Raw genomic sequence first — 13,397 nt, 5'->3', positions numbered from 1 at the left:
AGGTCTGTAAGATTTACTAGTAGTCATCATGTTGCCATTAGTGGAAGAAATGTTTGTAGACCACGGACTAAAATTATGTTTCAGCTATGAACACGCTGATAATTTGAATTTGCCAGGCAAAATAATATAGACGATGTGAGGCTGTGGGTGATTATTAGGGCCCTAGTTCCTATGGAACTTGAAGGTGTTTGGGTAAGAAGAGCTACTATGACAAGTGACACGTGCTTAACGGAGGCGCATGTGATGAGCTATTTTAAGTCTGTTTGGTGCAAGCAGATTGAGCTCATTATAATTACTCCTTAGAAGGACAATATAAGGAATGGGTACCCTACATACTTTGCTATGGGTTTCAGGATTATTGTGATTCGTAGCCACCATGTTTGCGTTGTAGGGCTGCAAGAATCATAGATCAGGCGATAAGGGCTTCTACGTGCATTATTGACATCATAGGTGTAACCCATAAAGGGGTATTTTTACTATAAAAGCCACTTTACACACTAATCGTGTGAAAATATGGGATCAAAAGTTAGATATTGTTTGGGCTCAGTACTGCATTGTTAAAAAGTTTAGCGAGCCTGTAGTATTTTGGATAGACATTAGTGCAACTAGAAGTGGAAGGGATGCCACTAGTGAGTAAAATAAAAAAGTAGAGTCCTGCATTAAGCCGTCCTGTTTGGTTTCCTCATCAAGTAATAATAACTAATGTTGGGACTTGTGTTGCTTCAAATCAGCTGTAGAATGGAATCATTTCCATGGCCTTGAATGTTAAGATTAAGAATATATGTAGTATGATTAATATAGTAATAGACAGTTTGTTTGCTTTTTTCCCAAGCCAGTGATTCTTTAGGTAGCTGGAATTGCCTAGCTCTGAGTGTTAGTGGTAAGAGTCATGCCGTTCGAGTTGGTAAAGGTGCTGACAGAGGGTCAGAGAAGATTAAAGTTAAGGCTGCTGTTAGAAAGGTAAAGACTAACAAAACTAATTAGTATGCTGTAGGTTGTGGTGTGAATTCAAATTATATTGCTTTTTGATAAACATGTTAGTGGCATGAATATAATAGTTAGAACAGTAATTTTTAACACTGGAGAAGGTTTGTATTTCGATGCAATCAATGCCATAGGTGTTTGATAATATTCCTAGCAGGGATAACCTAGCGCAGCTTTTCAGGTTATGAATATTAGTCAGATGACGAGTATTATGCTAGCTAGAGTGAAATGGACATTTAGAATTATTAGGGTTGCTATAATGAATAATGATAATATTATTTCTTCCTGACATAGCAGAGAAGATATTAAGTGAGATCAATAAATTAATAGCCCTATAAGGGAAACTGTGAATGCTGGAATAATATTTATGTAGACAAAAGATACTCAGTAATTATGAATTTAATCATAGTTTAACGAGACAAAATCATTTGTTTTCATTTAAACTAATTATCATATTTGTGTCATTCTGATCCCTTTTGAGTTCACTCACAGGCTATACTTACTGCTAGTAGTGAGATCAGGATTAGTGCTATAATGAGTATTGTTTTTAGGTTGCTAGTTTGGACTGCTCAGGGCAGGGGCCGAAGGGGGGCAATTTCTCTCGGTCAAGGGGAGAAATGTAACGGCTACCAGGAAAATCTTTATGGAAAATCCTATGGGGTCAAATCCACATTTGTAAGGACTTGATTCTTCTGTGTCTGTCTTTAGTAGGGGAAGTCAGAATTCGCTAAGTACAAGTAGTAAAGCTAGTACTATGTTTGTGGTTAATGCTATAAGGTTTATTATTCTTTTCAGATTGTACTAATTGACTGGAAGACAACTAATTGATACTAAAAGAACACACCCTCAACTCCATTTCACTGTACAGTAGAAACTAACACAACATTGTAAAACAACTCTACCCCAATAAAAGAAAAAACAGAATAGACCCTCATCAATAAATGGGGATGTATAGAAACAGCCATACTATGTCTACAAAGTGTATCAGGCAGTGGCTTCAAATCTGAAATGATTTGAAACTGTAGTTGGCACAGGCAGCAGACAATGAGGAAAAGTAGAGCCAATGATCACGTGTAGGCCATGGAAACCTTTGGTTATGAAGACTGTTGACCTGTGTACTCCATCTGAGATTGTAAAAGCTGTTTCATAATATTCTGAGGCTTGCAGTAGTGTAAAGTAAACTAGGGAGATTGTAATAAAAAGAGCTTGAGGAATATGCTTACAATTTCCTTCTATCAAGCTGTCGTGAGCTTGGGTAATAGGTACTCCAGAGGCCAGTAAGACAGGTGTTGAAAAGTGGTACTTCTAATGGATTTAGGGGGTGAATGCCTGTTGGTGGTTAGCAACCACCTAGTTCAAGTGTAAGGGCAAGACTTGAGTGATGAAAACCTCAGAAGAAGCCTATAAAAAAGAGAACCTCTGAAATAATAAACAGAATTATGCCATATCAACATCCTTTTTGAATGAAACTGGTGTGTGATGGCCTTGAAAAGTGCTTTCCCTGGTGATGTCTCATCGTCATTGACATATTGTTAACATACTAGTTAATCAGCCGAGGATAATAAAAAAGTTGAGTTAAAATGGAATCATATGACTAGATGGGATGTTAAGAGAAGGACTAAGAGGGCTCCTGTAAGAGGTCAGGGACGAGGATTTACTATATGATACGCATGGGTTTGGTGAGTCATTAGGTGTCATTGTGTAGGTAGAGGCTCACTCACAGGGTGAGCACGTAAGCTTGAATAAGGGCTACTGCATATTCGAGAAAAGTGAGAAGAACAAGACTAATAAATATAATGAGGGTTGTGGGAGGATTCATGCTTAATAGGGAAAGGGATGCTCCTCTGATTAGGTGAATTAACAGGTGACCGGCTGTGATACTGTCTGTTAGTCATAGGGCTAGGGCTATTGGTTGGATAAATAAGCTAATAGCTTCAATAATTACTAGCATAGGGATAAGAGGGATTGGTGCCCCGGGTGATAGAAAGCGGCCTACAGATGCTTTTGCTTTATGGCAGAAGCCAGTGATCACAGTGCCTGCTCATAAAGGGACCACTGTGCCTAAGGTTATTGAAAGTTGCGTAGGGGCGCAAATGAGTTCAGTAAGAGGCCTAGTAAGTTTGTTGGCCAATGAATAAGGGACATAAGGATTAATGTTCTGGTTTGTCCTTTATAGTTCTGGATGTTCATTACTTGTTCTGACATAAGCTGAAGAAGTCATTGTTAAAGAGAAATTATGTGGTTATTAATCAGTCGGTTGAGTGCGGGGGAAAAATACCTGGAAACATAATAATTAAAAATAACAACAGTCAGCCCTAGTATCGTTGGGGTAATAAAAGAAGCAAATAGATTTTTGTTCATTCTGTTTTTGTTTCTCAAGGGTTAAATAAGAGGTAGCTTTTTTTCTCGGTGAGAGCTAGCTTTCCAGAATGGAAAAGCTCAAAGAGAAGAAAGCTAGCTTTATCAATATCAGTATCAATATCAATACTTTGTACATAATCTTTGTATTTCTTGTATCAACCATATGTAACTGATATTATCATTGCCACTGGCAGGGCCAGCACATCAAGGAGTCAAGATGTGAGGTCTGGGTGAAAAAGATACAGATGAAAATCTTTAACATAGACCATCTGAGATCTTTGCCTACCTCATAAAACTGTTTCAGCATTAAATTTTACATAAGAAATATTTTAGCAATGTCTTGATATATAGTTACTCTAAAATAATAGAGGATGTTATTGTTGGTATGGTTGTGGCTTTTATCTTTATCAAATAAAACCCAGTCCTAAATTTAAAGAGGTTCCAGTTGAAATAGAGAACACTAACATGGAATGCAAGCAAATGAGAACCAGAAAAAAAAATACCATGAATAAAATTTCATTGTAGGATTTGACTACATTATTGATTGTTTTTATCATTATGAAATATGAACACCTGCTCTTTTGTGAATGTCAACTCTGGGCTGAACTGTGTTAGGCGCTTTACATACACAATCTCATTTAACCTCACTTAATCACTCTAAGGTAGGTATTACTATAATCGTCGTTGTAAATATGAGGAAATTGAGCTTAAATGAAGTTCAGTATTTTTCTCAAAGTCCCCCGGATGGTGGTGATGCTGAAGCTATGACAGCAGGTATTGATCTCAAGCAGGTAGCAGGGTGTAAGGACTTCCCTCCTTCTGCCCCACTGGACCCCGCAGTACACCATCTAAATTTGTTTGGGCATATTTACACCATCTCTCTACTGTTATGTGTTTGCAAGAAACGATGGAGGTGGAGTGGCAGCTCATGTGATGGAAAGCGTAGAAAAAACTCAGTTCCACGTTTAGCCCCATGGATGTGGACCACCACTAGGGGTCAGGCTAATATTCAGGCATATTTCAGTATTTTTTGGCATAACCATAATGCACAAAACACAAAGCAGCACCTTAATTTGCTCCCCAATATCCAAATGTAAAATAGAACAGCTCTTTGGAAAAGTATTTGGTAGTTTCTTAGAAATTTCGACGTAAACTTAACACACAACCCATTCTTTTTATTGCTGAATTGTATAATATATCCATTCATAAGTTGATAAGACGAAAAGCTCCAAAAAAATTAGAGATAAGAGCAGGCCAAGGGTGAGATAAGACTTTGACTCACGCTGTTTCCTTCCTAAAACATTCACCCCTACCCATATCCTGCTGTAGCAACCTCCTCCATCCCTTCTAACTACTTTTAAAAGATTTTGTCTCTGCTTCATGTCTCTTCATCCTCATATCATATTCAACCCTCAACCCACTGCAATCTGGCTTCAGCCAACATTATTCTACTGAAACTATTCTTGCCAACTTTGTTATGACCTCCTTTTTGTTACATGTAGTAGGTGTATTCCAGCCTTTATCTTTACTTCCTGTCTCAACACTTCTGGCCCTGTCGATGATTCCTTCTCTTATACTGATTCTCTTTCCATGTAATTAGTGATATTTTATACTTTTAATTTTCCTTCCACACCTATGGTTACTTCTTCACCAGCCTTCTTTCCGGGTTCCTCCTCCTCTGTCCATCTTTTATGTGCTGATACTACTTAGGCTCCTATGCAAGATCCACTTTTCCTTTTACTTGAAAGTGGGGTCAGAGGATCATCTGCATCAAAATCATGGTAAGGAACTCTATTTGTCAAGCATGTAGATTTGTGAGCTACATCCTATAACTACTCAGTAAGACTCTGGAGTTGGTGCCCAGGATTCTGAATTTTATCACACCTCCTGGGTAATTCATCTGACCCCAAAGTTTGAGAATCTCTTCAACATCTTCCTTGGGTAATATCATCCATTCCTAAATGCTCAATTACCATCCACCTGATAAAAGTTCTAAACTTTATATCTCTAGGTCACATCTCATTCCTGAGCTTCAAAATCCACAGGCCCAAATTTCTGCTAGCCATTTCATTTAGAGTCCTACAGAAACATAAAACTTTCTATGTCCCCAAATGATCTCACTAGCTTCACTTGCAAACTTCTGTGTTTTCTATCTTTGGAAGTGGAACCAGCCACCACTGCTGCAGATTCCAGAAATCTAATTAGCTTCCCTGACCTCATATTCTCACCCTCCTCTACTTCCAAACAGCTGTGAAGCCCTCTCAATTTAATCTTCTAAAAAATGATGATTCCAGCTACTTCTCTCCATCAACACTTAGTGCTATTCTAGTTGAGGCCAGCATCATGTATCATCTGGAACCACTGTAGCAGATTCCAAAAGAGTCCCTCAGCCTCTAGACTTAGGCTCTCACCTAACCGTGATCTTTTCTTTACACTGAAATGACTTTTCTAAAATGTGAACCTGACCAGGCAGCTTCCTTATTTAAAACCTTACTACAGAATCCCAATGCTCTTAGAAGGATGTTCATGCTTCCATGGTACAACCTCAGCTTACTGCCTCAGTCTTATTTATTATCCCCAGTCCCTGTTTTATCTTTTAAGAATTCTAACTTTTAGTTAAATTTAACTTCTCTTCGAAGAACACCACATCCTCTTTTGTCTCCATACTTTCACATATTATGCTCACTGTGACTGAAAGATTCTTCTCCATCTCTTTGCTTGGCTGAATTCTACTAATACTTCAGGTATCACCTTCCATATCACTTTCCCTGGGAACTCTCTCTGACCAGTCCCCCCACCAAATTCAAATAAGAGGATCCTGCAGTGTGTGATTATAATACGCTGTACCAACCCCATCATAGCACTTATTATCGTGCATTTTAAGCTTCAGTTTACTTAACCTTTCCTGCACTAGACTATAAGTCTAATGGAGGCTGGAACCACGTGACCACAGCTTGGAATGTGCCACTATATATCTACTGAATGATTCAACAGGTGAATGACTTTTTAAAAAATAACCACAATCTAAGAAAAAGTGTTACAATCTTATATTTTCAGCTTTCATATAATCGAATTAAAATCAAGACTGGGAAATTACATTCTAGATCTTTAAATGATAATATGAACATTATTTTAATATAATATTTGAAGTTTTAAGAATATATAAGTATAAATTTATTAATATTTTAGGGAAAAGTATTAGACAGTGTTCACAATTCATAATTTGAGCCACCTCAGAATGAGCCATAATAAATTATATAAAATTCTTTTCACATATTTGGATATAAGAAATACCACTATAAGTTTTAAGCTATTTAATATTGTATTCCTATTTAATAGTACCACAAATTGAATAAAGTTCTTATTTAAATAGACACGAAAAAGAGTCTTGTTCAAGGTCTTTTATCCCTGTTTATTCACTTTCTCTGAATGAATGGAATTTGAAAAGCTATAATATACATTCCCTTATTTGAAAACATATTTTCCTCCTCTAAAACTCATTTTTTTACTCTGTAGATTTCAGGATGACCTCTTCACTGGCAATTTCAAGGTACTTCACTTACTTTTGCATGTGGGCTTTTTAAATAGAACCTGACCGCTTTGAACTTTTGTATTTGAAATCCAGAAAGCAAATTCTCCTAGGGTTCCACATTAGGATTCTTCAGCTAGAAGCTAAGACTGGATATGCATAAAATCAAATATTCAAGCCCTAGAAGTCTGTTCTCATGCCTCCTCACTCAGTGGCCATTCCATAGCAAACTCAGCTCTGGACAGCTCCCTCAGAAATTCACCAAGGTGGGGGAATTCATCATAGATCCAATTCAAGGTGTTGTTACATTGCCACATCATGACAAATAAGAGCTATGCAACTTCAGAGGACATTGGTATATCCACTGGGATACAGAAATTGATAACAGAGCTGGAAGGTTAATTTTTGCCTTCATATAAACGCTAAACAATTTTAAAAAATGCAAATAATGGAGTTTGGAAGACTGGTTCCTTCACTTACTAGTTGTATGACCCTAAAGCAAGTAAGATAATGTTTTTTAATGAGCATATATCAAATTAAAAATAAAGTGTGGCTTAAGTATACCACAAATGATATCACACAGGTCCGAAATTGAGTTCTTTTCAAGGGCTGGTTTGTGAATTACATAAGAATATGAGATATAACTCAATATACTAGCATACTCCCTGGTACTGTACACCATTCTGGTTAGCACCAATGGCTCCCAATGACAGGACACTGCACTGCCTGGAAGAAAGTGTCATGATATCAAACAATAGGGCAGAACTCCACCAAGTAATACTGAATACTTTTATTAAGGAAACAGAAAAAGAAAAGAAAATATGAAATAGTGGCAGTTTCTTTGCACAAAAGCTGAGTAAAACTTGTTACCCTCAGGGTAGAAAAGTTTCTTGAATTGGGAAATCATACCCTGAGCTGAGAGTTTGGAACATTTGTTCACAAACCTATTAACTTTTCTATAGCTTCACATTAAACATCTCAACTAGTTTATTCCCATCTGGGCCAGTAGGCCAAATTCTACCCTGAATTTTTCATTCCTATATTCCCTGTGGCTGTTTTTACTGATCTGCACGCTCTTTCTCAACAAAAAGTGGCTTTACTCCTCCCTTTCTAATTTTCAGAAACATCTTTGTCATCCTTATGACCTTTCAGTGAGGGACATTCAGCATAAAGGGGAAAAAAATATGTAAAAGCATCTTTGTGATGGTTGGCAGAAGATGTAAGAGCTGATATCTATGCCCTTGGGTGATTATGTACCCACTGGGGCTCCAGGTTTCTCATCTGCTCATCTGTGAAATCAGGAGAGTGATCATAAATACTATTATAAGTTTTTGTTTCTCTAACAAAGTAACTTTCATATACATTATCTCATTTAATCCTTATAACATCCTTATATCCCTATGAGGCAGATAACACACCCAGCAACATTTCATAATGGTATTATACAAATCCGCAGAGGTGAATATGAATCACTGCGCCAGTCAAAAACTCTCATTTAAGGCTGGAGGGAAGATTACTTGTTAACATGCAACAAATATTTCCTGAGCACCTACTGTGTGTCTACCACTGTATCTACACAATAAGGATGGAGTAATGAACAAGTTAGAACACACCCCTGTCCTTAGCAAGCTTACATACGAGAGTGGAGAAAGACTATAAAGTAGGAAACCAGATAATAAACTAGATGATTTAGAGAGGGACATAGCACCGTGAAGATAATAAAGCAATATACAACTTGGAATGGATTTGAGGCAAATTGTGCCAGAAGCAGATTTTCTTTAAGTGGCTAAAACAAAGTTTAAAAAGCAAGTAACAATAAAAGAAAATGTTTCCGGTACAGGACCAGCAGTACAAAAAAATAGTGTACGAGTACCTGGATAAAACACCCGTTTTGCAATAGTGCAACTTTTAAGTACATATTGTTGACTGTCCACAGTCCATGCAGAGTTACAACTCCACACTTCAACAACAACATGCTGACAGTTCCTAAAGAAAACTACTTTAAAAAAAAGGCATAACCCAGATGTTCCCTCATTTGACCAACTCCATCTAAGTTTAGATGTGCAGAAGGGCTTATTAGATATATCCAGAGTAAGCCACATGCAGCATGTTACTTGATCAATTTTTCTAAAATAAGGTTTCAGGACAATGACAGTAAGATAAGGGAAGAAAACATGGAGGAATGAAGTCCTAATTACTATACACACATATTTTTTGACAATAGGGGGAAACCTTTTACAGATAAGTTACAAACAAAGAAAAGTCAAATAAACGATTTTGTACAAGACATTTAACACGTTCTGTACAATGTGTTCACTTTGCTGTCATCTGTACAAACTCTTCTTAGTTTACTTGACCATCACCGTCAATATCTGCTTCCCTGACATTTCATCAACCTCTTCATCTGTTAACTTCTCTCCAAGGTTTGTCATCACATGGCGGAGCTCTGCTGCACTAATATAGCCATTACCATCCTCATCAAACACAAGGAATGCTTCTCTAAGTTCTTCTTCACTGTCTGTGTCCTTCATTTTTCTTGCCATCATTGTCAGAAATTCCGGGAAGTCAATTGTGCCGTTACCATCAGCATCCACCTCATTAATCATGTCCTGTAACTGCTTCTGTGGGATTCTGCCCAACAGACCTCATTACAGTTCCCAACTCCTTTGTTGTTATAGTTCCATCACCATCCTTGTCAAATAGTGAGAAAGCTTCTTTGAATTCTGCAATCTGCTCTTCAGTCAGCTGGTCAGCCATGCTTCAAGCGCTACCGGTCTCCGGGACTCGACTACTCAAGCACTCAGCTCGCTTGCTCCACTCGGACTAATTCTGTTCTGCTACTTTAATAGACTTATTTTATGCCTAACAGAAACTCAATACATGGTTGATGAGTAAATCTCCAATCAGAATTCATCCCTCCGTTACCTCTATGCCTAAGGAACAGAGTCTGAATCTGTTGTAACAATACTCCCTGTGTGGAAGTCTGGAAAGAAAGTAGAAAGATTTTTGACAAGGACAAAGAAACAGATTTGAGAGATTCCAGAGAAAGAAGCAAGGACCACGATGATGAGGGGGAGGTGAAATTTTGGGGGGATTCTGGGTGGGTGCAATGAGGAAGGAGGAAAGTTCCAGAATGATGGCCAGGTTTGGCGTGAATAAATGGCTAAACTATCAGTTCTCCCAAAAGAGGGTTACCTGATTTATAATGTTTGACACATCCCTTATCACACAAAAGTGCTCGATTGCTTGAATTGTTTTGAATAGTATGTTTTCATTAGTGCTAATAATGAAAACATAATTAAAAGCATGTTTGTAGTGAGAGGCAATAAGTTCATTCTTGCACATGACAAATTTAAAGTTCTTATGGGACCACTAAGCAAAGAGGTCCCATTGCTTGCTGGATATATACGAATGGAGCAGATGGGAAATAGGGTCTAGATTTGTAGATGTGATGCTGATGAGGTTATTGAAAGCAACACAGTGTAAAGAGAATATGTAACCTGAGAAGAGAAGAAGTCAGACATTGGAATATCAACATTTAGTGAAGCGATAGGTAACTATGATGAGAGAGGGGTGGAATAGCCAAAGGTGTAGGAGAAAGACCAGGGCAAACTGGTTTCACAGAATTCAAGGTGGAAAAAAAATCATGTAGAAGAGAGTACTCAACTGTGCATTTCACTGGATATAAATTTTATATCAATTAAAAAAACCACTTACCCTCAGACAACCTTTACTAATTTGTTTTGGCCTAGATTGTTTTGCTTCTAGAGATTCACTGCCTCTGTTGGTATGCTGAAACAGCAGCCTCCAGTGGTTATGGTCATGGAGAACTACGATTTATGGACTAGGTATGGTTTTTTCACATAGTACATGCTCAACGAAGTGAGTTGAACTAAATTAATTGTTCTTCACTCACAAAGAAACAAATGCTTTGCGTGACGCTCTCTTAGGGCAAAGAACATTGGCTTAAAGTGAAGATCCTGGGATTATGCTGGTAAACAGTCAAGACTGTTTGCTTGAAATACTGATCTACGGTCCAATCGTTGTTTGCTGGCTGCTGTGGCAATCTGAAGCTCACAAGATCAGCATCTTTGCTCTCCCTTCCCCTCAATTTTTGGTTGTTATGGGAGGGACAGCAAGCCAATAGTTATGCTTAGCTCTGAGTATATGATCAATTATTTCTTTCTTCATAGTATGCTTTCTTAAAAAGACAAAAAGTGCATTTTTACCCTAACAAGCCTTTTAAAAGTTGCTCATAGTGTGCCACTGACAACAATAGTCCTAAATTTCAATTTCTACTCCACCTCTCAGACTTGCTTTATCTTTTTTAGATCTTTTCTTCTCATCTGACGAGAACATGTTTTTCCAGACCTCAAGAATCTTGAGAACTCCACTGAGTCCACAACACCAGGCACTGGGGTCTTGCAGAGGCGCACAGTTACTAAACAGTTGCTGACCCTTCCTTATAGCTCTCTATCACTTTCTTGTTTCCACTCGTCCGACTTCGGAGCTCTCTTGAAAGCCCATCTCCTTTAAGCTACATTAAGCCCCTCTCAATTCCACCCAACATTTTTCAATGGCTCCCTGCTTCCTTAATCTCTACTTCCCATCTATTCCCCTGGTAAAATTTAGCTTCTCTAAATTCTTCACTTATGTTTTGCATTGACATGCCTTATGTCCAGTCATTTCAGTGAAAGGAAATATCCTAAAAGGGAAGGATTCACCAAGAAGAATGAGGACCATTGATGGATTATACTTTTGCGTGTGTCTTGAAATTCCAAATTCATCTTCATTTTCAGCACGTGGTTATATCATATGATGAAGTGAAATATCAATATGTTAAAAAATATAATTTTGTATTTGTGACGAAATCTAATTTATTGAAGCTATATTTCTATACACACACACACACACACACACACACACACAAATGGCTATGTTCACAGTTCCCTAAATCTACCATATTTTAGAAATGTAAACATTTTTATATTGGTAGCTACATTACCCCACTGTTTTACTTATTTTACTTAAAAAAAAAGAAAATATTTGCCTTCTTGTTAAAGGAAAGCTATGTAAGGAGAAAAACGTTACTTTAAAACTATAAAAAGATATATCAGAAGAAAAAGAAGTATGAGAGGCATCTAGGAATTTCAGCGTTTTCTCATGGGCATGGTGAAGTGAACACTACAATCAAGTTAGAGTTCTACCACATACTATTCCTATGTTTCTGGAAAAGTCATGGAGTCTATATTCATGATCCATAGGGACGCTGTCAGAACCAACAAGATAACCTACCTAAAATTGCTGTGTGCTCTTATGTTCTCCCAGAATTGTAGTGAATGGGAATTATTTGGATTGTGTGGAAACAAGTATATAAAGCAAGCTCCAGAAGAATTCTGTTTTCTTTGTTTTTCTGATCAGGTTCGATACTATGATCAGATGCATTATATAACCTCTAAATGCTCTTGTCCACTGTAGAACATAACTAAGTACTTCTATTCAAAACCAAGTCATGTTACCCATCTGACTATAATAACTCACACAGTGGGTTGGCCAAAAGTTCCTTCGGGTTTTTCCGTGGATGTTACAAAAAACCCAAAGGAACTTTCTGGCCAACCCAATATTTTGAATTGAAAAATCTTTGGATTAGAATGCCTACGTGCCAATAACTCTAGCCATTGGTGTTGACATATAAAATGAAGGTAAATGCAGCATCTTTCTTGCACATTTCACTACTGCTTAGCAAATGGCCCACAAAAGGAGTATAATACATATACTAAATTTGATGGCATAAATCAAAGGATAAATGAATGACCGAATGAATGACATACAGAAGCTACGGCACGTTGAGGCAATGAATGCACTGACTGACTGACGGGAGTCATGGGGTTGTGAAGTTGCTGGGAAGTCCACCTCACACTTCACATCTGGCAAACCATCACTCATTTTTGAAGCCCCAACAATGAAAAAAATCTTCCAGCTACACAGCTTCTGAACCTCAGGCAGGACTGCTCACTCAGAACTATGTCTATCCCTCCTTAAGATCACCTGCCATGCTGCACGACAACTGGCACTGGCATTTGGCCTGTTAGACCACAGACCCCCTGGAGGAGGAGCTGTGCATTTCTGAACACACAGAGCCTGGGACCGTGCCTGACACACACAGGAGGTCTTAACAAGAAAGTAAAGAGTTAGTTGAATAAAAGAGTACTTTACATTTCACTTGAACTCCTTACTGAATAAAGACAATGATTTACTCTTCAGGGAAAAAAAAAGAAAACGAAAAACCCATCAATTAAGTAATAAGCTCAGTAGAGTTGGGAAGGAAAAAGAGTAAAACAGGCAGTCATAGCACAGCTGAAAAGCAGACTCGACCATTTATTCTTCTTCTGCACTTAAAACATTTGAGAATGCCATTCTCAGAAAATTACTATAAACGTTCTCATTTATATAATAGGAGAAGCCAGTGCGTGTTTTCCTTCTGTAATTACGGTTATCCAAGAAATCCCATTCAGTGCACTCC

The 13,397-nt window shown here is 37.8% G+C and overlaps 1 long non-coding RNA gene and 1 pseudogene across 1 annotated transcript in view; both read right to left on the bottom strand.

Moving 5' to 3' along the window:
- LOC149750469 (uncharacterized) overlaps positions 1 to 13,397 on the bottom strand; it is a 75,402-nt gene that overhangs the window by 26,040 nt on the left and 35,965 nt on the right. The gene's annotated exons all lie outside the window — the stretch shown is intronic.
- LOC111170432 (calmodulin pseudogene) lies at positions 9,188 to 11,913 on the bottom strand (annotated as a pseudogene).

This window comes from Delphinapterus leucas, chromosome 1 (assembly GCF_059928025.1).
Source record: "Delphinapterus leucas isolate spDelLeu-1000000601 "Yukka" chromosome 1, BTC_Dleu_Yukka2, whole genome shotgun sequence".
Classification (NCBI taxonomy): domain Eukaryota; kingdom Metazoa; phylum Chordata; class Mammalia; order Artiodactyla; family Monodontidae; genus Delphinapterus; species Delphinapterus leucas.
The sequence above is the reverse complement of the archived record's forward strand: the minus strand, read 5'-3'. Positions and strand labels throughout refer to the sequence as shown.